This window comes from Leptonychotes weddellii, chromosome 1 (genome assembly GCF_054177405.1).
Source record: "Leptonychotes weddellii isolate Sample4059 chromosome 1, ASM5417740v2, whole genome shotgun sequence".
NCBI classification, from domain to species: Eukaryota; Metazoa; Chordata; class Mammalia; order Carnivora; family Phocidae; genus Leptonychotes; species Leptonychotes weddellii.
In genome coordinates, this window is record NC_138369.1 from 48,103,924 (window position 1) to 48,131,210 (window position 27,287).

Here is a 27,287-nt window from a genome sequence, read left to right on the forward strand (position 1 = left end):
TGAAGCCTGGGGGACCCCAAGGTCTGGCCAGCTTTCACAAAATTAAGTGGAGACACTTCGCCCGTCCCCTGTTATCTGAGCTGCAGATGTGGCCCAGGCGGCTGACTCCTCGGAGTCCTGCCAGGGCTGTTATCACAGACAGAGCGCACATCACCCACCAGGAATTTGGGGCCCAGGGCCTGGCCGAGACACAGTTGGAGGAAGTTCCAGGCCGATAAGGCACAGACAGTGCTCAGAGTGGGCAGCGGAGTTATTCCCATCAGTGACAATCTCACCAACCCCCGGGCACCAAGGCGCCAGGGCTGGTGGGCACAGAACACACCTGAACCGCCTGGCCAGCCGGGCTGGGGAGGAGGAGGCTCACTGCGTTTCCCGAGTCTGCGTCCTCCCTCGGGGGCCTCCGGAAGGTCACCGCACCTCTCCCGGCATCTGAGAAGTGGGAATGACAATAATAATAACACTCCCATATAACAATAGCGTAGGGTCTAGGAGCAGTAGCTCTGGAGCCAAATGGCCTTGATTTATTTATTTTTTTAAAGATTTTATTTATTTATTTGAGAGAGAGAGAGAGCAAGAGCAGTGGGAGGGAGAAACAGACTCCCTGTTGAGCAGAGAGCCCGACACGGGCTCCATCCCAGGACCCCGAGATCATGACCTGAGCCAAAGGCAGACACTTAACCAACTGAGCCGCCCAGATGCCCCCAAATGGACTTGATTTAAAGCCACATTCTCCTGGGTGACATTCAGCAAGTGGCTTCAACCCCCTGGCCTCAGTGGCCTCATCTATAAAACAATTCCTGCCTCACAAGATTGTTTTGAAGTTAAGATGCTTCGAGCAGAGTTCGGCATGAGATGAGCCCTCAATTAAATGTTTGTTGTTGTTGATTGCACACAGTCTAAACTAAAGTGAGCCCGCAGCAGTGCCCCAAATCTTCCCGCCCTCCTGGGTGCAAACAGCATGGGGCTGCCCTCTCCGTGAATGATGGGCCCGGGACTCCCCACCAGGACTTCTCCTGCTGCTGCTTCTGAGGGCTGAGGTGACACGCCTTCCTCTGCACTGGGCCCACTTACTCATTGCACCTGCCTCCCCTTCAGCATCCTCTGCAGCCATCGTGACTGGCCACAAAGACAGCTAGGAAAGTGGGCGTCTGGGCCCAGCCAGACTGCCAAAAGGGAGAATTCCACAAATACAGAAAAGAGATTCAAAGATGATGGGTAGTGATTTTCAGACAGAGGCTCTCCTCACCCGGGGGAGGCTCCAGCTGCCATCCTGCTGTCCAATGAAGATCCAGGGCAGCAGCGCCCAGACTCGACCTTTAGAACATGGCAGTCCTCGGGGCGCCTGGCTGGCTCAGTCGGAGGAACGGGCGACTCTTGATCGTGGGGTCATTAGTTGGAGCCCCACGTTGGGTGTAGAGATTACTTAAGTTAAACACACAAAAATAAAAAAACAAGGTAGTCCTTTAGAATCACCTAGGGACTTTTTTTGAAATACTGATGTCTACATTCTACTCTGGAATGATTAAATCTGAGTCTCCAGAGGATGCAGGGGGGACATCAGTATATTTTTCATCCCCAGTCGACTGGAAGGTACTGCCAAGGACTTCCCTCTGTCTTTCTCCTTCCAGCTGTGCCCTTCTGAAGAAGACCAAGAAGAGACCAAGGAGATGTGCCCACCTGGAGCCCATCATGCTTCACGCCAGTCCTTGGAATTCCCCACTCGAGTGGCCCGGAGCCCCAGTGTTTGTGCTGGCTCCTTCCACTCATCCCTTCCCCCAGGAGTGGGCCACATCACCAGCAGACACACTCCACGCCCAAGGGGTGGCCTAAAGCTGCTAGCAGATGATGTGACAGGAGTGTGCAATCAGTGGGCACGCGATCAGTCCTTGGAACCCAGGTCAGGCCCTGTCTGGTCTGCACCCCACCTGGTTCTCCATCCCTGTCTTTATTCTTCAACCAGCAAAAAGCTGATTATACACCAGGAATTTCCCCACCTCCTTGCCTTTCCATCCACCATGAAAACTGCTCCATGTGGAGCACAAACTACTAGTCATGCCCCACTCTTCACGTAAGAAACAGAACTACAGACGTTTGTGGGTTTTTTTAAGATTTTTTATTTTTATTTATTTAACAGAGAGAGACAGAGAGAGAGGGAACACAAGCACGGGGAGTGGGAGAGGGAGAAGCAGGCTTCCCGCCGAGCAGGGAGCCCGATGTGGGGCTCGATCCCAGGACCCTGGGATCATGACCTGAGCCGAAGGCAGACGCTTAACCACTGAGCCACCCAGGCGCCCCAACCATAGACGTTTTACACAGACCCAGCCTCGCTGGCAGCCAGGTAGGAAGTGTGAGCCCATTGAATGGGAGCAAAAGTGGCGTGGCCTTCCCCCTTCCCTTTCCCCTTCCTGCTGGCTGAATGAGGACCGGGTGGTGGACACCGAGCTCGAGCAGCCCCCTTGCACTCCAGGAAGGAGCCCCTGAGCAGCACGGAGGCGGCACCATACCTGGCCTGGATCATCCCGTGAAAGAGAAATACACTCTCAAATGCCTAAGCCATAGTCTTTTAGGATCTCTCGTTTACAGCAGCCTAACCTACACCTAACTAATAACTAGCATCCCACTTCAATAGCTGGTTCGAATGCTCTGTAAGCAAGTCGTAGACACGTTGTGTGCACCAGTCTTCCACGGGAGCTCATGGTCCGGAGCCCTCCGTGAACTCCTGTGCCATCTGCATCCGTATCTGCCATTTGTACCAGCTACCAGCTACCAGCCTCCTGAGCCTCCTGAGCACAAGCCTCTTCTCTCCATTCTGAGTCCATGTGTTTTGTTCTGATGGAGCTGATCCTCCCTTCCTGGGGGTGGGGGGGGCCAGGGGCGGTCACCTGGCCCAGGTGTGCCCCACTAAAGTGATCCATCCAGGGAAGGAACGGAAGGGAGGAACATCTTTCTTTAAGGCAGGCTGTCTGTATCGGAGTCTGGGGCAGAGGCCCTCTTCTGCTGCGTGCCTCAGCTGTGGGTATGAGCCTGTGGCATGGAAGCCCCTCTTAGGAAAAACCCGCTGAGAAGGAAACCAGCTCAGAGGAAAGCGGGCAGAAAGGAGAGAGAGACACACAGCCTTCTGATGACAACATTTAAGCACCTGATTATAGCTTGGCCTGGCAACCCACCTCTGGAGTTGTCAGTTACAAAGGCCAGTACATTCCCTTTGGGGCTTCAGCCAATTTAAGTTGGGGTTCTATTACTTGCACCCAAGACTCTTGGCCAGTGGAATTTGTCTCATCGAGGCCATGTTACCTACGTAGTCTGGCGCCTGCACTTCCGAGGCTTGCTTCAGATACTGGGAGTCAGTTAGCCGTTGGGGATCAGATTTTATGATGTCCAGACTCTCTCCAAAGGCGCTTTGTCTTAAATAAAGGGGACAATGATTGGAATGAAAAATAAAGTCATATCTGTTAACCATCCACCTTGCGCCAAGCGTTTGAATAGGCACCTTATATCGATTCATTCATTCATTTAATACTTGAAACAATCCTAGAGATGCTGGATATTATTACCCCCATTTTACAAAGAAACGGGCTCAGCGGCATAGCCAGGGCTCCTGCCCAGAGCAGTCTGGCTCCAGAGGCTGCCTGCTTCTCCCTGCCCCTTGCAGAGGAAGGAGTGGGGCACGTTGCAGTGAGGCCACTGTTCCCCTTCCTCGGGTATGTGAGCCGGGACTAGGTGACCCCTTGGCAGAGCGTTTGGAGGGGCTGAATGAAGCACATGGAATGGGGTGTGTGGAGAGAAGAGGTGGGAAAACCATTACAAGTTTTCTTCCACTCTGGGGCTTCTCCACACTTTCCCAAGCTGTCTGCTGATTGCAGGAAAGCTGCCCAGCCTGACGCTTCCCATCTGGGAATGGTCAGCCCCTACCTCCTGAGGCCCGGCTCACTCTGCTCATTTGTGACTCACCCCCGCCCATTTCTCTGCCTGGTGTGATGAAATTTCTGGCAATTCTGAAAAGTTCTGGTCACCCTAGACAAGACTTGGCTCAGCCTTGCCGTTCAAGCCAGCTCTCCTGGCAAGGGGCAAGGGCGAGGGGGCCAGGGGCGCTGAGCTCAGAGGCTGGGATCTCCCCAGTGGGCTAGAAAGCTAGGCTGAGGGGTCTCAGAGCCCCTTCCCTACTGGAGCAGCCTAGAGAGGGAAGGGATTTGCCTGAGGCCACACAATGAAGCCCTAAGGGGTTGAAAGGGGCCCCTAGGACAGCAAAAGCAGCCCAGGGACAAGAGGCCTGGTCCCAGCACGGCTCCCGCCCACTCTGAGCCTCAGTTTTCCCATTTGTGAAATGGGAGAGGCTGACTCTGATCTTAATACATAAGTTGGGGAAAATAGACATAGAACATTGAACACTAGCAAATCTACCTTCACAAGAGAACCTCTTCCAACCACTTTCATTCTAGACATATGTATGTATATGTGTGTGAATGGATGTATGCATGGATGTATGTCTGTGCAAATGCACACAGTCAAATTCTAATGAACACTTTTTCTGCTCCATTTTAATGTGATATATTGTAACCATTTTTCTACATCAATAACGGACCCACACAATCACTGTCAACAGAGTATTCCACTGTCTACCATCACTATGATTTACCTGATCCCCCACTGATCATTCCTAGTTTCCTTTATTATAAAAACTGATTTGAAGGACATCCCTGAATCTATATATTCAGATGCTCGTCCACCTCCAAGAAGTTGCAAGGGCAAAGGGCATGTACGTTTTTAAGTGCTTTTGATATATAACTGCCCAAGGACACCCAGAGACGTGTTCAAGTTTCCTCGCACCAGTCATGTGTCAGAGGGCTTGTTCTTCACATGCTCACCACCCCCAGGTGGCCTCAGTCTCAGGGATGTTTAGCTAGTGTGTTAGGTGAAGATGGTATTCTGTTATTTGAAGTTGACCATCTTTTTAAATTGTTACTAGCCGCTTGGGTTTCTTCTGAGAACTCCTGTACATACTCTTCAATCATTTTCACTCGTGAAGTGTTCGTCTTAAGCTCAACAATTTTTTTAAAGATTTTATTTATTTATTTATTTATTTGGGAATCAGGGGAGAGGGAGGAGGGGAAAGAATCTCAAGCAGACTCGCACTGAGCGCCAGCCAACACGGGGCTCAATCTCACGACCTGGAGACCATGACCTGAACTGAAACCAAGAGTCAGACGCTCAATGGACTGAGCCACCCAGGCGCCCCTTTAGCTCAACAATTTTTAACAATTCTTCATAGAGTAGGAGTGTTGGCCCTTTGTCTTCCAAGTACGTGCAGCAGACACTTATGTTTTAACTTTAGTGATGTATTTTCTTACATATGGAACTTGCGAGATGTGATGTAGAAAAACCTACCAGCATTTCTTTGTCCTTTGAAAGGCTTTCCCCCATTCTAAGGTGGACCCTTACAGCTCCTTTTTCATTCACTCATCCATCCATCTTTGTTCATCATCGCCCTCGCATCTAACCCCAAGGCCCCTGGCCACCCCATCCCACCACACAGCTGGGGGCTGGCTCCTCCAGCACACGGCCTTGCCGTGGGGCAGAAATCTCCAGTAATTCCTAGAAGCCTCTCCTTCTAGGAATGTGTGGAGGGAAAACACCTCTGCTTCAATAACAAATCTTGGCCTCTGAGGCTCCAAATAATCTCTGGTTACCTGACAGGGCTTGCCCAACCAGTCCTCGGGTATCAAAAGGTTTAGAATAACGATGATTATGGCTGCCATGAAGATGCACCACTCAGATCTCCTGCTTCAGGCAGCACAAGTGGCTGCCCGTCCCTCTAGATCTACCATTGCATTTCTGCTGAGGCCGCAGTGAGCTGCTCCCCACAGTGGCTACTAAAGCAGGATCATTCCAGCAAGACCTGCCCAGGCTTCCGCCAGCAGGAGGCTGGCTGAGGGCTCCCCCTCGTCCTGCCTGATGCTCTCAGGAGTTGTTCCCATTCTGAGATTCTTCGTCTGCACCCTCCTGACTTCCCCATCTCTGGTAGCAAGTGCTTGAGCTGCACTGGCCTGAGTTTCTCCTGCCTTCTCCTGCTCCCTCCCCCAGAAATGTCCTTGCACATCTATCCTGTCTTGGCAAAATTAGTTTGGACCCCTTGACAGGCCTAAACTCATGCAATGATAAAGATAGTAACTGAAGTCGCCACTGTGTTACATGTTTACGAAGCCCAGCTACATCCATCTCTCTTGCATCCCTCTCCATCATGCTGGAGGTTAAACTCTGTGCCCACTTTACAGATGAGAAGACTGAGGCTCAGAGACAGCTGAGCTTCGACCCAAATCCAGGCTCTCTCCTTCCCACCAGGAAGCTGGGGAGAGCCCCATGGCCCCCAGGAGTACCAAGCTCTTCAGTCTGGGCATCCCAGTCCATAGCTTTTCCCCTGGAGCCCCAGCCCCACAGGCTCTGTGTTTCCTCCTCCAACTCTGAAACCCGTGGGCCCCTCTAGGCCATAAGAATGTTAGAGGGACAGGGCCCAGAACCCCCTTCCCTGGGTGGAAGGAGCCCAGGCTCCCCCGCCCCAGCTGAACCCAGACAAAGGAGCCAGGAACTCAGCTATGGGATGGCAGGGCAGTGCATCTATCCTCAGGCAAATGTAGGTGTTGACAGCAAAGTCTTCCGCACACTGAGAGGTGACTCCGTTCTTCCGTTCCACTCGTGCTCCCTGGCGCTCCAGACTTGCCTGATCCTCCTCATTCAGGGCTTCCCCACCCCCTCCCCCTGAAGCTGCTGTTCTCCACGTAGAGCCACCCCAGCTCCTCTGCTACGCTGTGGCCAACGCAGCATGTCCCTCTCCCAGGGCTGGGCCCGGGGCTGAGCACCGGACTCAGGGGCGGTCTGCACAGCCCAGAGAGATGGTTCACCTTCCACATTCCAACCTTTAGACTTCAGGTAATGTGACCCGAAGTAGAGATATTTATTTGGAGTGACTTATTAAAGTGCCAACACATACAGACCCCCAAGTCTCTCCACTTCCCACTCCTTGACTTTGTGCTAACCCAATAGGGCTCGGGAAACTGGGAGCAGGCCAGCCCATCTGTCCTGGGCATCTACACTGAGCTGCCCTCTGGTCTCTTTCCAGCCCATGCAGTTCTCCCTGGAACCTGCCAGGCCTCTTCTTCCCTCCATCCGCCTCACTGAGGCCCAGATAAGGCAGCGGGCGGAGGGCCCACACTCTCTGCAGCACACCAGCCAGCTGGCTCTGACCCTAGGAAGCAGAGAAGGTCCCCAGTGAGGTGTGTCTTAATCCTGCATCTCCATCTGTCCAGCCCTGGCCTCCTGACATGCTCGGGATAAGGGCCCAGTCTTGGCTCCACACCCCTGATCTCTGTTCATCCAGCTCCCCCACCCATCAGAATCTGTTCTCAGTGTCTGTCCATCCATCTATTCCCCCAGTCAGGGATACAAACACAGATTCTGGAGCCACGCTGCCTGAGTTCGAATCCCAACTCTGTCACTTACTAGCTGTGTGACCGGGGGATGTTCCCTCTCCATGCCTAGGTGTTCCTAGCTATAAAATAACCTCCAACCGCCACATGCTATCATGAGGACTAAATGAGCTAATGCATGGCAAGTGCCTAGGAAGCGGCTTACACATGGCAAGTGCTCAGGGAGCATTGGCTAATATTACTCACTCAACAGATCTTCCCTGAGCACCCACTCTGTGCCAGGCACCGGGGTCCAGCAGGAAGGCAGACGCCCCTTGCCCTCAGGGAGCCCACACTCTTGTAGGAGACAGATATAAATTCAGCAGCCTCACCAACACACAGCAAGAAGCACCCTGAGGAGGCGGTGCTGGGGAGGCGGTGTTGGGGTGGTGGTTAGCCCACAGAGGCTGGGGGTCCTAGGGGGTCCTAGCTGTATGACTGGGGGAGGCTCGAACCTCTCTGGGCCTCATTTCTTTCTCCATAAATGGGGACAATGGTGCCATCAATTTTCATGAGGGTTACATTAGTTCATAGGCTGGCAGGACTTTGGCAGGGCCAGGCACATAGTAAGTGCTCAAGGAACGTGCTCCTGGCGGGGAGGGGGGGGTGATGTGGAAGCTGAGGGGCCCTTTGAAGGAAGGGCTGTGGGGGAGGATGCGGCAGGTCGTGGGCTGCTAGAAGAGTTTTGTGTGTATTCTGAGAGCAAGCGGAGCCACTGGAGGATTTTAAAGGGAGCCCCCGAGGAGGCAGGTGGTAGAGTCCAGGTGGGAGATGATGGGGTTCAGATGGGCGTGGAGGCACGGGGAAGTGGTAGGATGGTGGAGATACCGAGAGGAGAGACTATGCGCTCATGTGGGTATCTCACCAACGCAAATAGGAACTTTCACAGTATGTCTGTTTACATCAGGTTCAAAAACAGCCCGGACTCAGTAACAATTTGAGGATATATGAACTTGGTGAGGCCTTGCAACTGGGGAGGGGCCTGGGAGAGTATGTGATGTTGGGAGCCAGGAAAGGGAGGGGCAGGGATGACTCCCCAGCTTCTGGCTCAGGAGGTGCCACAGATTAGCTGGAGAAGGGTGCTGGTCTGGACTTTCTGCTGCAAATCACAGTACATTGACTCAAACAGGCTTACACCAGAAAAGGGAGATAGGAAATTCCATAAAAGAGTAGAGGTATGGACTTCAAGCATAGCTGGATCCAGGTGCTCAAATGTCTCCAGGAACAAGTTTCTCTCGCCTTGTCCCTCAACTCTCCTCCCCTCTCCTCCATTTTCCACCAAAAGCACTCTTCTGGTGACCAAACATCCCAGGAGCTCCAGCCTACAACCCTTAAAGTCCTTTCATCTTAAAGTTCTCTCAGATTGGAGGGGCTTAAGTCAGGTGCCCAGGCCTGTACCAATCACTGCAGCCAGAGGAATGGGCTATGCAGATTGGCTCAGCCCGGGTCCTGTGCTCTCCCCTAAAAGCCTGAGGGGGTAGGATGAACTTCTAAATGGAAACGGAGGGCTGTTGCCAGATGCTGGAGAGGAATCCATGAATGGCCCCGACAGGGTGGGTGAATTTGCAGCCTTGGACTTAACGTTGATTTGTCTACATTCGATTCAGATGCTGTCAGATAATAGCACATATTTTTAAAACATGTTCTCTGTGAAAGCCCCAACAGTCACAAGGGGGCTTCATCAAGCTTGTCAGTGGTTGGCTCTCGGCCCCGGGAGCCCCCGGGCAGTCCAACCAATGAGAGAGCCCAGAGAGGCCTGGATCTCACACATCATCCACTCACACGAGGCTGGGTACCAGAGGCCAAGCGCAGCACCACCGTGGAAGCAATGTGGGTCTGATAGGAAAGTCGTCGCCTGCGGTTGGTGACTAATAATAAGACAAGCAGGGTACACCCATTGCAAAAATGCAAAGCCAGCAGGAGAGAATGCGATAAGAGCCCAGAGCCTGATTCGGGTTATGTGAACATACCAGAAACTGGGGACTCTGAAAGACAGGGACCACCAGACCTAGAAATCCTCTCCTGCGCCCCTCCCCAGCTGCAAGGTCTCCCCAGTTTATGCATCCCCAAATCGTTACTGAGTTTGGGCTGTTTTTGAACTGGATGTCAGCGGACCAACTGTCAATGTTCCTAGTCGGGCGGATGAGAGCACCCTGACAGTGCTGCAGCTGGCCTTCATTTCTCTTGAGCGCCGTATAGTAGCCCACAGGCTGACTCACACCGGGGACCGTCTTGTCTACGGCCATTCAGGTTGTTTTTCTGGGTTTTCTTTCCTATGGCAAAGAGTACTGCTCTGACTCTCCTTGCACCAGTCTGCCTGTGGCATCTGTTTTAGTCCTCCAGGCCCAGCGGCCGGGAGAGGGAGTGCTGAGTCATAGGGTGTGCACATGTTCAAGTCCCCCGGCTCGTGCCAAACCCTTGTTTCGGTGTTTGTAGCCGTCCTACCGGCTGCAGCTGACTCTGCACCTCCCCGAAAACGTTTGTTGACGTTTGCCCCACAGTAGGTGTGAAATGGTATCTCCGGGCAGTTTGAATTTCCGTGCCCCTTGTCACTAACCGGGATGGGCATCTTGACCTACGCTTTTCGGCCGTCTGCCTCTCCTCTTTTATGAAAGTTCTGCTTATGGCTTTTGCCCCTGAAAACATTGCTTTCTTCTTGGAAATCACTGATTTCTAAAGCACAGTCTGGCCATGTGACTCCCCGCCTTTAAGCCCTTCTGTGACTCCCGACGGGCCTCGGAGTAAAGCTCACGCCCAGCAGCCTGGCCAGCGAGGCCCTACAGTGGTTTGGCTCCCATCTGCGTCTCCATTCTTGATAGGAGGTGTTTCCTGACACTCTCTTCTCACATTCTCCCCTCCCCTCTTCCACTTGCTTGCCTGAACTCTGCCTCTGCAACCTTGCAGCTTCTGCTCCTGCTCCTGCTCCTGCTGGGGCCCTGCCAGAAAGCCCCTGCCTCTCCCCACTGACCCCCCTTTCCTTGCCCGGCTGCTTCTTTCTCAGCCTTCAAGTCTCAGCTAAAACATCACCTCCTCCTGGGAGCCCTCCTGGTTTCTCCCCACCCCCACCCAGACTGTAGGGCCACAGTGCCTGCTCACTCTGTCTCAGGGTCAGCACTCCTGTGCTGTAAACTGGACAACAAACTCCCTGAGGGCCAAGACAGCGACTTTTGCAGGCTCACATTCCTGGTAACTGGGAATGTGGCAGCCGTCAGCCAGCTCTCTAAAACTCTAGAAGAGGGAGAAGGAGGGAGGGATGTCAGGGGCAGCATGGCACTTGAAGAGAAGTGGCTGCACCAACACAGACCCTGGAGGGGACCCAGGGACCACTAGGATCCAAGGTTAGGGTGGAGGAGGGGACCTGGCTTCTAGCTGACAGACTGAGCTTCCTAGACAAGTCTCTTATCTTCTCTGTCTCAGTTTTCCCATCTAAAAGAGGGGAGCCCCGGCCTTCTTCCCATCACTATTGCCCCTGGATGGCCAGCCTGGGGTCTGACCTACAATTTCAGGCCCAGGGAGCTGGCAGACCCCAGGCCAGACAAAGGGGCCTTGTTCCCAGGCTCTTTCACGGAAACTCCCCCCCAACAGCTTGGCTCCAGCTGAACAAAACCACATGCCAACACGTGGGAGGAGGGGGTGGGCGTGCGGCAGCATCCCAGCGCCCCTCTCAACTTCAGGCCCTGCCCAGAGTGCCGGATGCCACAGGCTCTGAGGAGAGCTCCCCTCCCACCGCCCCCCTCCCTGCTCGCTGCACTCGTCGGAGTCTCCCCTGGGGGCCGAGGGAGCCATGGAAGTGTGCCCCTTTCTCATCTCATGCAAGGCTCACGGCGACCCTCTGGGCAGGCATCGCCACCAGGCCCTTTGAACACATGAGGAACTCGGGAGGCTTGGAGGTCACGGTCACGAGCCCTGGGCTGCGCCAGGACAGGCAGAGACTGGAGCACACGTGGGCAGCCTGACTGCACCGCTCACTGCCCTGAGGGACACCACAGCGCACTCTCCACACGCTTGTCAGCCCTCTGCCTCTCCTGGTGGGCAGTCAAGGTGGGCCGGCGGGGCGTCTCCCTGCAAGAACACACAGCGCAGTACGGCTTCCCCTCAACACGTCAGAGAACGGACAGGGACAGGATGTCATCCCCGGCCTGTGGGACAGCTTCAGGGGAGGAGGAGGCCCCAACCCGCTCACACTTCACATCTGGAAATCTGCTGAGTCTCCACCCCCGGCTCCCTCCACCCAGCCTGCGTGCCAGCCAGCAGAAGGCCTCCTGCAGAGAACTCTGACTCAAGTTCCCAGCCTGCCACCCGCAAGCTGTGTGATGTGGGGCGAGGGACGCCCCTCTCTGAGCCTCTAGTTTTCTCATCTTTGAAATGTGGGTGTGAGGGCTGGAGGGGGGATGGCCCCCCACAGAGAGTGTGAAAAAGCCGTGGCCACTCGCCCACTGGAGTCTAGAAGGAAAACAATAGAAAGATCAAGTGTGGGCAAGGAAGTGAAGCAACTGGAATTCTTGTCCGCTGCTGGTGGGAGTTTCACATGGTCCCATCATTTTAGGAAACTATTTGGTGGGATTGACGAAAGCAGAGCACATGCATGTACCATGACCCAGAAATTCCACTCTTGAGTTTTGCCTCAAGAGGAGGAGAGCATGTGTCCTCCAGACGTCCGGACAGGACAGTTCCTAGCAGCACTGTTCGTAATTCCCACTGGAAACCACTGGGGTGTCCGGCAGCAGCGGGATGGGTACACTCGCCAAGGTGCGTTCACACAGCTGAGTCCCGCACAGCAGTGCAAACAAACCATCTCTGGCCACACACAACAACGTGGATGGAGCTCACCAACACAGCTCTGAACGCAAGTCGGGCACAAAAGATTACACACGTAGGAGTCCATTTTTTAGGAAGTTCTAAAACAGGCAAAACTAGGGCGCCTGGGTGGCTCAGTCGGTTAAGCGTCTGCCTTCGGCTCAGGTCATGATCCCGGGGTCCTGGGATCGATCCCCGCATTGGGTTCCCTGCTCGGCAGGGAGCCTGCTTCTGCCTCTGCCTCTCTCTCTCTCTGCCTCTCATGAATAAATAAATAAAATCTTTTTAAAAAACAAAAAAAAATTAAACAGGCAAAACTAATCTCTTGCTGTTAGAAGTTAGGAGCAGGTCCCCTCAGGGAGGTTGTGACCAGAAGCGGGGCACCGAGGCGATTTTCAGGTGGCCGGCTGGGTTCTGCTTCTTGATCTGAGCGCCAGCTTCATGACTATGTTTGATTTGTGAAAATCCAACGGGCACACACTTAGGATCGAGGCATAAGGAGTTAATAAAAGACAGAGCTCTGTGGTAAAAGCTATGATGTCCCCGCCCCCGGTCTGGTTTTGTTTTTATTAAGACTCTAAAAGGATGGCTAGAGAGCGGTCCTGTGGCAGGCATAGCCGTGCCCTGCCCGTCACCCGTCACCCCCTGCAGGAGGTCACTGAAGCCTCCGCGGTCACGCTGCACACGCGGGTGGCTTCTGTTGGCAGGAGGGCACCTGGCCTTCGGGACAGCCCCGAGTCACCATGCTGTGAATGCCCCCAGCAGCAGCCTCAACCAATAAGGGGCAGGACAGCCCAGCTTCCTCGGCCCGTGCAGGGCAATTCTGAGGTGTGCCCTGCACAGTCCCGACAGAGTCCCCTGTTGGCTTGAGCCCCAATTGCCACCAACGGTGACTCTTTCATGAACATACCCTTTGTGGGCTTTCTTCCTTTTCCTTCCCCTGCCTCACATGGTCACTCTGTTTCCTGGAAGCATCTCGCAAATAAACCACTTGTACTCAAATCCTTGCCCCGGGTCATCTTTTGTATCCCTAAATGTCAGGACAAGAGGGAATGATGGAGGCATTGTCCCTGTCTGGGAACCCAGAGGAGGGAAGCCAGTCCCAGATCTGATGAGAACCCCCCATGTGACCGTGGGCAAGTCACCCGCTCATCTGAGCCCGTCAGTAGCCCTGGGTGCTGAGACTTTTGCTTTAGCAGGAACTAGTGACCAGGACCCAGAGCTGAAAACAAAGAAGACCCCAAAGCCCACCTTTTAAAGAAAGCCAGAAGCCAGTGGGGGACAGATTCAGCCTGCAGCTCCAGCCATCACCCCAGCAACCCTTGTGCCCCACCCCATCAATCTGCATATATGGACCACCAGGAGGAGGGGGGTGAACTGTTGCTCATGGGGCAAGAGCCAAGCTTCACTTCTCCCCAAAAAACAAAGTAAAGCCCCTTCAAAAGCCAAATCGCTAAGGGATTGAATAGATCTGCAAGGAGGGGAGATGGGCACCTCACGCTCAGTTTGGATGTCATGTCTTACAGTGGACCAGGAGCCCTGAGGCCTGGGCTGTGTGTGCAGGGGAGAAGAGAATGGGTGAGATGGGGCAGGGCAGGGGGCAGCCATGGGGGCTGCGTGCCAGGGCCCACTGATGGTCACCACGATAGGGGGCCAGGTGTGGACGGCCTTGCCAGTTCCTTGCCCTAAGGGGATGCCTGGCTATGGGGGTAGCACAGCAGCAGGGCACCCTGCTGGGGGCAGGAAATGAGCAGGGGGGAAGGCATCCAACTGGGGCCAGGGGCTCTTTGCGGATGGGGCTCCCCCTGAGAAGGCTCCCCTTGTGCTTCAGGAAGGATCACATATGCCCAGGAACGTGCTAGTGGGGAAGGAAGCCACACGAAGGATGCTGCTGACATTGAGGGTCCGCCAGTGCAGCCCAAGAGGCAACAGGGATGGACTCAGAGAGGCTGGCCGTCCTCCCTGCAACCTCCAGCCTCCCTGGGCTGGATTGCAAAAGAGGGCGGGGAAAGCAGGGAAGACAGACCACACCCTCCCCACCCTGTCCAGGGCCACAGGCCTCATCCAGATCTGGAGGGAAGAGATGGGGAGGGGAGGAGATTTTAAGTCCACAGTGGCCTGAACTTGACTTTTCCTGTCTGAGCACTCTAGGCTCTGCCCCCAAACCCTGTCCCCATCCACCACCCCAGACCCCGGCCCACTGTGCAGACTAGGAGGGGTGGGTGTGTGTCTCTCTACCCCCTCAGTGACTTTGCCGGTGGCCACCAACCTCACACATCACAAAAGTCCCACCTCCAGAGCCCTCGAGGCTGCACAGATGGGCTCATGCCCTCCCTGGGCCCCACCCAGGGCACTCAGTCTCGGAGTCCTGTCCAACTTCAAGGCCTGAGCTGGTGAGCATGGCCCGGGGCAGGGGTGTGCTGCGAAATAGATTTCCCCCAAGGATGAGAAAGGTAAAGCACAGGCCAGTCTCATCCAGAGACACAGAGGCAAAAATCCTGAACAAACCTAAATAAACCAAATCTAGCCATCTCTAGAAAGATAACGCATTGCATGCAAGTATGATTTATCCCGCACCACGAGTTTGGCTTAACTCTGAAAGAGCAAGTCATTTCATTCATCACGTAAGTAAGTGAAAGGAGAAAAATCATATATGATCGTCTCAATAGGTACAGGAAAAAAAAGTATTTCATAAAATCGACATCTCAAAAACTAGGAGTGGAAAGGAGCTTCCTTAATCTGATAGAGCATACATATACACATCAATTTCGATATATGATACAGAAATTCAATTTCTGCAGAAAATTGAAGGTGGAAACAGATGAGCCTGAGCTGAACGTGTCTGCCTCATTTTGATACCAACTCACTCCTCCAGGCAACAAGCATCCCTCAGCACCTCCCATGCCAGGCCCAGGACCGTGTGCGGCAGTCGCAGGATGGCACCGGGTCCCTGTCCCAGTGGGACTAAATGTGCTCGTTGGCTGTGCAGAGCCCTCATCTTGCTGCAGAGAGAGATGCCCCAGAGGTTTGGGAACAGGCAGGAAGGGCCCCAGCGACACCACGCCCGCCTACCTGGGCTGCCTTGCCCTCCCCCACATGAATATCACTGCCACTTCTTTAAAATAATTGCAGTAAAATACCCATAACACAGAATTGACCATATTACCCATGTTTGAGCATGCGGTTGAGTGCCAAGTACATTCACACTGTTGTACGACCGTCCCCACCATCCGTCTCCAGACTTTTTCATCTTCCTAAACTGAAACTCTGTCCCCATGAAACACTAACACCCTGTTCCCTCCTCCCCCCAGCCCCTGGCAGCTACCGGCTTGCTTTCTGTCTCTACAAATTTGACAACTCTAGGGAACCTCATATAAATGGAATCACTCAGGATTTGTCCTTTTGCGATTGATTACTTGTACTGAGCATGATGTCCCCAAGGTCCATCCATGTTGTAGCATGGTTCACAATTTCCTTCTTTTTAAAGGCAGAAGAACATTCTATTGTATGTCTGCTTTGTTGATTCGCTCATCTGTCGATGGACACTCGAGTCGCTTCCACCGTTTAGCTGTTGTGAATAATGGCGCCGTGAAAATGAGTGTATGAAGATCCATTTGAGACCCTGCTTTCGATTGTTTGGGGTCTATACATTTTTGCTCCTTTCTGCACAAAGACACACTGCCTCCACCCCTAGTATTCTGGGCCCCCCAGCACCCAGCTCAGACGCTGGGACAGGGGGAGGAGACGTAGCACAGAAGAGCTGAGGCTTGTGTTCGAGAAGAGGAAGGACGGAGGGAGGGCAGAAGAGGGAGAGAAGAGGCACTCACTGGCATGACCCAGCTAATCTTCACAACAACCCAGATTTGGGCCACAGATGCATTTTTTGCTGTCTGAGAGGATATTTTGAAAAGCAGGACATTGCAAGATCTGTATTTCTGGCTTCTCTTGGAAAGTCAGAGGGTCTGGTCTGGTCTGGGCTCCCATAGCTGGAGCCGAGCAGCTGCCCCCTTAGCCAGGGCCTGTGCCCTCAGGGTCTGCATGGTTCTCCAAAGCCCCTCCCTCCCTCCCCGGGGCCCCTAAACACCTGGTGAGCTGGGGAGCCCTTGGCTGGGGAGCTGTCTTCCCACTTTACAGCTGAGGAAAGTAAGGCAGAGTTTAAGTGGCTGAGCCAGGACTTGAACCCGGGCTGCATCACAGACACTGAATGAAAACTTAACTGTGTATGTGGTGACTGGATGCTCGGAGAGAGACACGGTGACTAACCTGTGCACCCCACCCTCATCCCCCTTCGCTCCTGGGTCCCCACTACCATCTGCCCAGCCCTACAACTAGTCCTTCGCAGACAGGATGAGTGTGGCCCTTTTGCTTGTGTCCCCATTCTCCTGCTCTACCGTCTCTCCCCAGTTTACCTGGAACCTGTGCCCACCCTCACTTTGTCTTGCCCCTGCCTGGCACCCCTCTGATCTGCCCAGACACTGACCATAAGAAGGCTCTTCTGGAAACATGCACCTGCCCGCAGAATTTCCCTGCCTAGAAATCGGCCTCAGCCGCAGCCTTGAGGATGGAGTCTGACTGCATCAGGTTGGCCTTCAAGGCCCCCATGAGCTGGCTCAGCACCCCCCCTTACCCCTCTGCCTCATCCCCTACACATCTGTCCCTTTGGCTAGACTGTGCAGATGGGGCACACCACACCATTCATACCTTTTGCCTTTGCAAATACTATTTCCTCTGCTTTGATGCCGTTCCCTCACCTTTTTCCCTGGTAAACTCCTACTCAGCCTCCAGAACCCAGCTCAGACATCGGTCCCCTGGCCCCGTGTGTCCTTTCTCAAAGCTCTGACCACCATGTTTTCTTACTGTCCCTTCTCCCTGAGACCATACCTGAGTCATGTGTGAGCCCCCAGGACCAGCTTTGGGCCTGGCACAAAATGGGGCAAAATGAATAAAAAAGTGACTAGAGGGGTAGATGGAAGGAGAGATGGAAGGATGGAAGGGAGGATGGAGAGCAGAATAGGTAGAAAGATGGAGGGAGGTGGATGGAGGGAGGTAAAGGCATGGGAAGGGGGATGGAGCAAGGGAGAGGTGGCTGGAGGGACAGAAGGAGGGAAGGAAGGAGGAGAGATGGGTGGAGAGAGGGTGGGCTGGGCTGGCTCTCCTTACTTGACTGTTGGTGAGACCCTCAGGGAGGGGATGGGGTTTTTATTTGCCCTGTGGATTCTTCATGGAGTCCAGCCCAGAGATGAGTATGCAGCAAGACCTCAGTAAATCGCCAGTGAGCCCAATAGGATTGTGTTGGAAGTGGTGCTTAGGGTGAGGAATGGGGGCCAGTGGGTAGAGTGCATGGAGCAGGCAGGAATGATAATAGTGACCAGGCCCAGGGCAGGGGCGGGGGCTGGAGGCTGGAGAGGTGAGACACTGGACAGCCATGACAGAGGAAGAACTGGCTGAGCATGGTGACTGGGGACATCCAGGAGGAGAAGAGAGGGGAGCAACGGTGAGCCTAGGATGGACGTGCTGAGTATAACTGTCCATCAGGGCTCTGTCCAGGAGCAGGGTTGGAGCTCCGGGGAGTGCTCTGGACCAGAATCAGGTTTGGGGTTTCTAAGAGAGAGAGGGTAAAGGAACATGTAGGATTGAGAGAAATTTCCAGATCTTGGTGGGAAAATGGAGAGGATGGAGACAGAGCCTTGGGGACAGGACGGTGAAGCCATCCAAGAAGAAACTAGAGGGAAAGGGTTGAAGAAGAGCAGGGTAGGAAGCCCCAGAGGAGTCCTGTCCGCAGAGGGTAGCAGAGAGGGTGCCGGGGGGGAGGGTGGCATTCAGTCAGGGCTTGCTCACTGCCCTTAGGCCCCCTCTTCCATCCTGTTCTGCCCTTAGCAGAATTTAGTGCAGAGAAAGAATGAAGGAGTTAGGGCTTGGCAGAACAGTCATCATTTGTTAGCCCCAGAGTGGTAGGGCTGTCCACCAAGCAGAAGCACCCAAGGGTCATATTAATGGAGATATGATGTGTAGAAAGTGGGAGTATAGTAGTTTCTGGTAAACTCGTCCCAGTCACACCTGCCCCAGCTCTATCTGGGCACCATCTGGAACCTGGCCATCCACAGCCTCAGCTTGGGACCTCTTACCTACTCCTACTTCAGCTGTGCCTTCAGAACAGCCCTCCCCAGCCCAGCCTCACCTCCTCCTCTGACCTGGGGTTTAAAGTCACCTTCTGCAGGATTTCATTTCTCAGACCCAATTCAGCTCTTACTGTGGTTGCTTTGACCCAGTGGCTGACCTAGCGTGTCGGACACTCAGACAGGATCGGTGTTCAAGAGCCCTGTCTCTCCATGACAAACTTATTTCCAGTAGTAATCACAAAATGTAATATTTTATGAATGAACAAAAATGTGCACTTTCCAAGCAAAAAGCATTTCACTCAGAGTTTGCATATTTTTCACTGGATTAAATTTTAAGCCTACATAAAAACTCCATGTGGTCCCGCAGAAAGAACCGAAGTAGGTCAAGTTCTACTCCTTCCATCTTTATAATCACTGTGCAATTATTGATTATTTCAAATCCACTTCCCAACATGAGAGTAGGTGGTTCTACAGGCGGTCAGAGATGCTAACTGCATTTTAAATTGCCCGAAGGCTTCCAAACCATCACAAACTCACCCTCCAAACATGCTTATCGTTGAGCCCCCCGTGTCTGGGTGACCACGTAGTGGGCGTTTGTACATCAGCAAAACATGCTAATTTGAAGCACGCATCTGTATTATTAAAACTTAACATTATCTACGGCAGTCGTTCACAACAGGGAGGAGTATTTTTATCACTGATCCTTTTTTAGAATTTCCAGAGCCTGGTGCTAATAAAAAGCAGACTGCCTTTTGGTGGGGTTTATGACGGATTTAAATCATGCACAGCCGATACACCCCCTGTGGGCTGTCCCCAGGAGAAACTGGTCCCATCTCCTGCCCTTGGTCCATCATGGCCCTGGCATGTCATCAGCTGCGAGGGAGGGTTTCCCCTGCGGCCCCACCTAGCGCTCTGACCACCGAGGCAGGTCTGTGGCTGGAACCTTGGTCCTTTCTCTCAGCCCACCTGGTAGGCATCATATCAACTGGATCCTCCCCTGACTCTGTCCCGGGCAACCACCGGCCCCCTGATCTGAGTGGCAGGGTTGGCCCCAGGGGAAGTAAGTGTCTGAGGATGAGAACGTTTCCAGCTCTGCCCCCCGTGGTCCCAGAAAGATACTCCTCAGAGTCCCTCTCTCACTCCCCCAGGGCCTGCTGGCCATGAACACACCACCACGGAGATGCGGAGATGCGATCCAGAGCCAAGCCCCCAATCCAGCAGGATGCGGAGATGCGATCCGGAGCCAAGCCCCCACTCCAGCAGGAATTCCACGCTCGGCATGCAGCTTGGATTAACCCCTGCCTGCGCTGCCAGACTGATGACCCTCTTGCCACTTGCAGACAGGGCCAGCCTGAGATCTGCCCCCCCCCGCTCACAAACGGCCTTTGTTCCAAGGCCCCGCAACCCTGGCCCCAATCACAGGCTCCCCAAAGCCCGGGAGGAGGGAGGTTTCCTGTCCTGCCTCTACCACCAAGCAGGCCCTGTGCTGGCCTGCCCTTGTCCTGCAGCTGGGGAAGATGCTAGAAAGGCCAAGCGTGGGCTTTGGTGTCACGCCCGAGGGGGTTTGCTCCTGATGGCCACACACGAACTGCACCAATCTGGGCTAGTTCCTGAGCTGCCCTGAGCCCCACTTCTTGGATCTAGAAACGTTCTACCTTCCAGAACAGATCTGAAGGTGACAGGAGACCATGTCCCCCTCCCTCCTTTGCTGTGACTCCAGCACCCCAACCCTGGCCCAGGCCCCAGGCCCTGGTACTCACAGAGCCTTTCTGTCTGAGCTCTCTCCCCTCCACGGCTCACCCAATGTCACTGTGTCCCCAGGTACACCGAACTAGTGCTCTCCCTCAATCTCGGAATTATGACCCGGTATAACACTTAGTGGTATATTATACCAGGGGTCCTCAAATATTTCATTCTCAGGATCTTTTAATAGAGTTGCCAGGTTTGGTACAGAGATAAAAATACAGAATGCCCAGTTCAGTTTGGATTTCAGATAAATAACAAATAATCTTTTTAGTATAAGTATGTCCCAAATATCAGATAGGACGTACTTCACATACGTGAAGGACGTACTTATCTGGCAACCCTATCCTTTACACTCTTAAATATCATTGAGAAATTCAAAGAATTTTAGTTTGTGTGAGTTATAAATATCAATCTTTACTGTATTAGAAACTAAAATGGAAAAATTGTTAAGATATTTATTCTTTAAAATAAGAAACAACACATTTTCGTGAAAAACAGCTACTTTTTTGAAACAAAAAAGCAAATGAGAAGAGAAGCACTATTTTGCATTTTTGCAAAGCTCTTTAATGGGTGGGAAGGAATGCTTGGAAGACAGGGGCCTCCCAGAGGAGGGACACAGCTCTGTCCCCACCTGGCCAGTGGGCCACTCAGCTGTTCCTGCAGCCCGCCTCACAATCTAATAAGAAGTCCCAGGAACAGCCTGGAAAGAGCCAGAGTTGAGAAAACAGAGGCCCAGGGGCGCCTGGGTGGCTCAGTTGGTTAAGCAACTGCCTTCGGCTCAGGTCATGATCCTGGAGTCCCGGGATCGAGTCCCGCATCAGGCTCCCTGCTCAGCGAGGAGCCTGCTTCTCCCTCTGACCCTCCCCCCTCTCATGTACTCTCTCTCATTCTCGCTCTCCCAAATGAATAAATAAATCTTTAAAAAAAAAAAAAAAGAAAGAAAACAGAGGCCCAGAAGAGCAGGGGACTCTCCACATCTCTGCAAAGCTCAAGCTACAAAGATAGGGGGTGCCCCTCAGAGACCTCCCCAGCCTGAGGTGGGGGGGAAGAAAAGAGGGGAGGGGGTGTCTCTGCAGTGCTCAGGGAAATCTACAAGGAGGGAGGGAGGCTAGGGAGCATGGGGTGAAGATGCTTGCAAGAGTTGGTGCAGCCTCAGCCTGAGCCCGCAGATATCTGGGACAGCGGGGTCGCTACAGGTCATTGCACAGTGAGCTCCATGGTCTCCCTCTGGTGACGCTCCACGCACGCTTCCCTCTTGTCCTAAGTCACCACAAGCTTCTGTAAACAGTCTAACCCTGCTGCTACGGGACCCCAGGGCAGGACCTCCAGCAGGCTGGGGCCAGGGTGTTTAAGAGAGAAAGGTCACCTGACCCCCACCGCCAGGCCTAAAGTTACTGGTGAGGGAGGAAGGGACTTGGGGCACAAATCCTCAGGGGCACTGTGATCCAGCCTCCCCCACCCCCCACCAAGGAGGCTGCCACTCCAGGGCCAGCCTCAGGAAGGGTCGCACCAGCCCTGAGGACGGCCCAGGGCTGCTGTGTGTAGTGATACTGGGATCCCCAAGCCGGAGCATGCCGGCAGCGTCTGCTGAGGGAACACTTTCTTCTAGCGTGCGCAGAGGCATGCTGAGATGTAGCACTGGGGCCTGCTGAGTTTTTCCAGCCCTCCCAGAGAGGGAGCTCGGGCCGCTGGAGCCTTGGCCCTAGGCCCGGATGCCCCGTCCCAGCCCCCTGGCTCTGCGGTCTGACTGCCAACCCCTGCTGGACACCCTCTCTTCACTGTCAGCAGATGCCGCCTCCCTCCTCCCACCCAGCATTCCACAGGTCCAGCCACCATAGGGAGCTCCCCGAATGAGCTTTGTTCCAAGCATCCTTTGGGAAAATATTTGTTCACCGCCTGCAGGCTTCCCCAGGCTCCCATTTCCAGCTCTTGGTGGGGAGCACCACTGTTTGCGCTGGACCCTGGCTGCCAGCCCCTGGCGCTGGACTCTGCAGGCAGGGTCTGTTCTCCAACCTGTGACCAGGAGACCTTGGCAGAGCCCTGGCCAAGCCTCCACCCTGCCCTCTCTCCTTCCCACCATCTGGCCCATGCTCCTGGGATGGACCCAAGTTCCCATGGGCAGAGAATCTGTCCCTGGGCTGGCATCGTCTGGGAAAGGCAGCTGAGGCCTGGCCTAGAGGTTGCCAGGGACTTGGGAACCCATGCCAGAGCAAACATCACCCACGCCTGCTTCCTCAGACCCCCTAGATTGAGAAGGGAAGGTGGAGGAGGACAGAGGCACGGAGCCCCAACTGCATACTGGATCTTTGGTATACACGGTGGCCAATTTTCATATCTTGGGGGCATTACTGTCTTATCTGCAGAAGAGGAAATGGGAACTCAGAGAGGAAAAGGGCCTTGCCCAAGGTCACAAAGCCAAGAAGTGGGGTAGGTAGGATTCGAAACCAGGACCCAATCTCAAATGCCCCTCAAGGCAGCCTTTCCTTGTTTGGGGTCTGGGCCTGACCTGACCAGGGATGGAGAGGGCAGAAGTCTCCTTTCCATCAGCAGGTAGGGTTAGAAGTCAATGGCCTTGAGCCCTGCATTCACAAGGACCGTGGGGCCTGAGTGTCCACACAGTAGCCACCTCCTGGGTGGATCATGTTCATCAGGCCCTATAACTGGGCTGCTGTCTCAATTTCCCTTGCTGCCTAGAAGGCTGGGCCCTATTGCTCCTCCTGGTTCCAGCAGACCGTGATGGGGCCCCACATGGACAAGGGTCTGCCTCCCCAGGATCTGCCTGGCCAGGACCGGCATCCCGAGCCAATGTTATAAATCTCCCTCCCTTTCCCAGGGGCCCCTGTGGCTTGCTCTGCAACCCTGCCCCGTTCTGGGGAATGTGGTCCATCGACACAGCCCAGGAACGGCTCTCCTCAGCCCAGACCCACTCTGAGTCAGGGCAGGGGGGCGGTGGAGGAGGTGGGAAGGCTGGGGCTATGGTAGGGGAGACGCCCCCACTGCTGGATATGTACATTCCGTTTCTGCCTCCCACATGCCATCAGGGGTGTGAAGTCCTGAGTGACTCCTGGTGCCCAGTGTTGGCCCCTTGTGATGCCATGCCTCCTGTCCTCTGTCTCCAAGGTCTTGGGTAGGAAGGGCACTCAGAGAACAAGAGCTCCGGCCCCTGGTTTTCAGGTGGAGGTGAGGGATGGAGGGCCTCGGAGCAGCAGGGCCTACCCCTGCTCACCTAGCACGACCTCCATCAGCAGGGACTGCGCAGGCCAAGGAGCCAGGGGAGCCAAGGGGCGGGTGAGGCTGGGGCTGATGACTGCTGTCTGCAAGGGACGACAGCCAGACGAGTTAGGACGGTTTGTTCCCGTAGCTGGGCCCAAGGGAACCTGCCTGACCACACCTCAGCTACGCTGGACCTGACATCTGCTCAGCAGCTAGCCCTGTCCCTCTCAGGCCTCCATATTCATTCCTATGCAAAGGGGGACGGACATGGCAATAGCCCGGGGCCCAAGGTCTACTGTTTCTGGGGCTGATGGGGTTGGCAGGTCCTCCCAGAGATCAGGTGACCCATGCCCTGCAGGGCGGGGGGAGGAGGGGGTTGGTGCAGTTCCCGGACAGGGGACCTCACACAGGCTCATAGCCTCCAGCACACACGGGCACTGAGGCTCGGAGATGGGAAATGACAGACAGACCCTTGTCATTGCAGCTGAGGGCCAGAGTTCAGACTAGAAGTCTGGCAGGAATGACTTACAATCATAATAATCATGGCAACTCATTTCTGCAGCGTTCGCTACATGCCAGGCTTTGTTCTGAGTGCTTTGCATGAGCCCACTTATTCATTCCTCACTGCTCGGCTGAGAAAGAGGTGCTGATACGATCTCCATTTTACAGATGAAGAAACTGAGACCAGGGCTAAGTCATTCACCCAAGGTCAAAGGGAAGTGCCGTCCAGTTTACCCCAGTGCTACTCCGTGGGTGGAGAGAGTGAATTTGGCTCCTCCTACACTCACTGGCACCTCACCCCGAGCCCCCCAGCCTGGCTGTCAGCAGCTCCCTGGAGCTCCTGACGGAAAAACAATTGTGTTGGCCCAGGGCTGCTGGCGAGGCCTGGGGGCTCCCTTCTCTAGGTCCTGCCGAGGGCTCACTGGGAGACCTGAGACGGGCCTGGAGGGGAGTCGGGAAGGGGGGCACTCACGCAGGAGTGGGATGGGGCCCCCACGGAGGCAGAGGGGACACTGGAGCCCCACCGCTCCCAGAAGTGGGATGAGGAAGCGGGTCTCTAGCCTGGCCTGTCAAACACAGTTCCTGGCCTGTTTCCCCCACAGCCCCAAAAGGCACCGGCCAATTTCCCTCACAACTGCAACAATGACAGAGTGTTTATGGAGCACCTACTGGGTGCCCACAGGCCCTGGGAGAGCAGACCTGATCCCTGCCCCCTGCACCGTCTGGCAGGGGCCGCAGACAACGGGGTGAGCCGTGACAAGAAAGCCACCCGGCGCGTCGCTGTGCACTGAGCACCCACTACACGCTGGTGTTTCCCATGCCACCTGACCCTCCCAGCAGCCCCTCGGGTGGGTGTCAGCATTCCCATTTTCGAGAAGTGGCAACTGAGGCTCCACAGGGAAGAGCACTTATCTAGCGTCATCCAGCTAGAAAAGGCAGCGAGCGCCAGGACCCCACCCCAGATCATCTGACGCCAGAGCCCACCGCCTCCCCTAAACCTGTCCTGGAAACTCCTGGCATTAGGGTCATGGGAGTGAGCTATCGTGCGCAGGGCAGCGTGGGATCAGGGCAGCGTGGGATCAGGGCCCCGGCTGGAGGGGCAGCCTCCCCCTGCGCTGGGAATAGCAGGGGGCCTGGACCTCACTGGACACCATCCTTTCTTTTACAATGATGCATTATTTATCTAGCTTAAGCCACACATATGTGAACTCTCTGGATAATTTTGGTCTGTCCTTTTAAGCAACAACACAGTTATAATTTAACCATTTAAGAGGAGATGAAGTCTACACAATGTCTTCTCTGTGTCTCTGAAAAAAAATTTACCACTACAAACCATTTTCAGGCCACAGCATGGTAGAGTAAGAATCCGGGTGCTTATTGAGAGGGGAAGGGTTACCTGCACCTACACGAACGGCCTCCACCTGCTGCGTCGTTGGTGCCGGTGAGCCTGCTTTTAAGGGTTGCTCTGTGTCCTCTCGTTGTTGGACTCTTATTGCTAAGAGCACTTCAGGTCTGCTCTGAAAAGTGGAAAATGAGCTTGATGCCTCTTGTTGGTGCCTAGAGTGTCAATGATTCTGTTGTGAGCACAGTTTAGCAGCAAAGGGAATTTATCAAGAGAATCAACTCTACCAAGTACTCAAGTTCAGGAAGCTCTGGGGACTCAAGGACTGAGATTGGGGTCTCGACACAGCATGGCTTTTAGCCTGCATAGTACATTTGTGCCAAGTAGAGAAAGGTTCCATTTCCTCAAGACACTTGACTGCCATCTGCTGGGAAATTGTCCTGGTGAATAAACAAATATATCGTGACAACTGGGTAAATAGCACTCTGTAGAATTGTGTAGTGCACAACTCGTACAGCTCTTCATGGCAGAATTCTCTTTCTCCACCGCATTTTACCTTTTTCTGCCTCCGTTTTGCACTTTCATACCTTAGATGGGCTCTATCTTTGTGGTCAAAATATGACTGCTCTATAACTCAAGAAACAAGGTCCCTTCCCCACTCATCCCCCAAAATAAAAAAGTCTAGGTAAGGATTCTGGTCCAGTTTGAGTAACATTGCATCACTAAACCACCTCTGTGACCATGGAAAGGGGATATGTGTCAGTCAGAGTGCGCAAGGTTAATGCTCCTAACAAGCCACCCAAAACCTTAAAGAACAAAGGTTTATTTCTCACTCACACTGAACGTCCACCCCCTGTTTGAGTGGAGGCTCTACTTACCTTGGGCTTTCAGGGACCCAGACTAAGAGATGCTATGGCTCAAAACATGCTCCCACCGTCACCATGACAAAGGGTCGTGAAACTCACCCACTGGCTCAGAAAGCTTCCACCCAGGAGATACACGAGCCCCTGAGCTCACAGTTCATAAAGCAAGTTCAGGGCTACATCCAACTTCAGAGGGCGGGGAAATACAGCCCTGCCCTGGCCTGGAAGGAGGGGGCTGGATGAGGAGGATCTGAATTTTCATCACATTCCACCTTTGGGGCAGGGCACTGTGACTGTTACAGCCTGGGATGGAGGAGTGGGAGCTCCCCAAGGAAGGGAGGAGGATGCCGGCTGCCCCAAACCAGAGTAGCAGCCGGTGGTCAGCCAGCCCAGGATGGGAAGGCCATGTGTCAGCAAGAGTGCACAGAGCAGCCGCACCCAGCCTCTGGACGCTGCAGCCCGCAGGAGCCCCAAGGGACCCACGGGGACCAGAAGTCCGGAGAAGAAACACACACATAGTCCAGCTCAGGGAGACGCGCCTGGGCAGCCCTGCCTGGACTCGTCAAAGCTGCTGTAGATGCAGAGTCTCTCTTCGTTTTGCCTTCTGGTTCCTGGGGCAGCCTCAGTGGGTGGAGAGGTGCCAGGCAGAAAAGGAAAGCTTATCGACATCCCTTAGAGTTACAGACCCCATTTTACAGAGGCTAGCAGCACCTGTATTCGGTCAAGGAACTTTCTCCAATTCATGGAGCTAATTGGAAAACCTGCACTTACCAAGTGCCTTGCACAAGCCAGGCCCTTGTTCACGTCTCCGGAGTTCCTGTCTCTGGTTCCACGGACAAGAAGGCACAGACGTTAGGGGCACATCGCAAAGCCAGGCAGGCCCACCTCTGAGGCCTCAGCCCTCCCCATGGTACCCTCAGGATTCGGACGGGTTGTCTGGGGTGGGGGGAGCCGAGGGGAAGGAGCGGTGGGCATTTAAAGGGATGATGGGTCTGACACACGATCAAGGAACTCTGGGAACCAAACGGGCGGCTGCAGGCTGCATTTAAGGCACATTCCTGAGCTCCGAAAGGAGAAATAAAAGTGTTCCCTTGTCTGTGAGTTGAAGAAACAGCAATATTGTGGCGTAACTAGGACCAGATGGGCTCCAGGAATTTCCAAAGGCCTTTTTGCATATTAGACAAAATAGCCTCCCAGCCACACACCATAACTTTGTCTAGCCGCCTGGGTATCGGTTACCGAGACG

At 54.2% G+C, this 27,287-nt stretch overlaps 1 long non-coding RNA gene across 1 annotated transcript; it reads right to left on the reverse strand.

Moving 5' to 3' along the window:
• Window positions 1-27,287, reverse strand: LOC145721955 (uncharacterized). Its single transcript, XR_014145991.1, has 3 exons — window positions 26,144-27,287; window positions 323-429; window positions 1-126 (listed from the first exon to the last, which is right to left on the reverse strand). It is a non-coding gene; the product is annotated as an uncharacterized LOC145721955 (long non-coding RNA).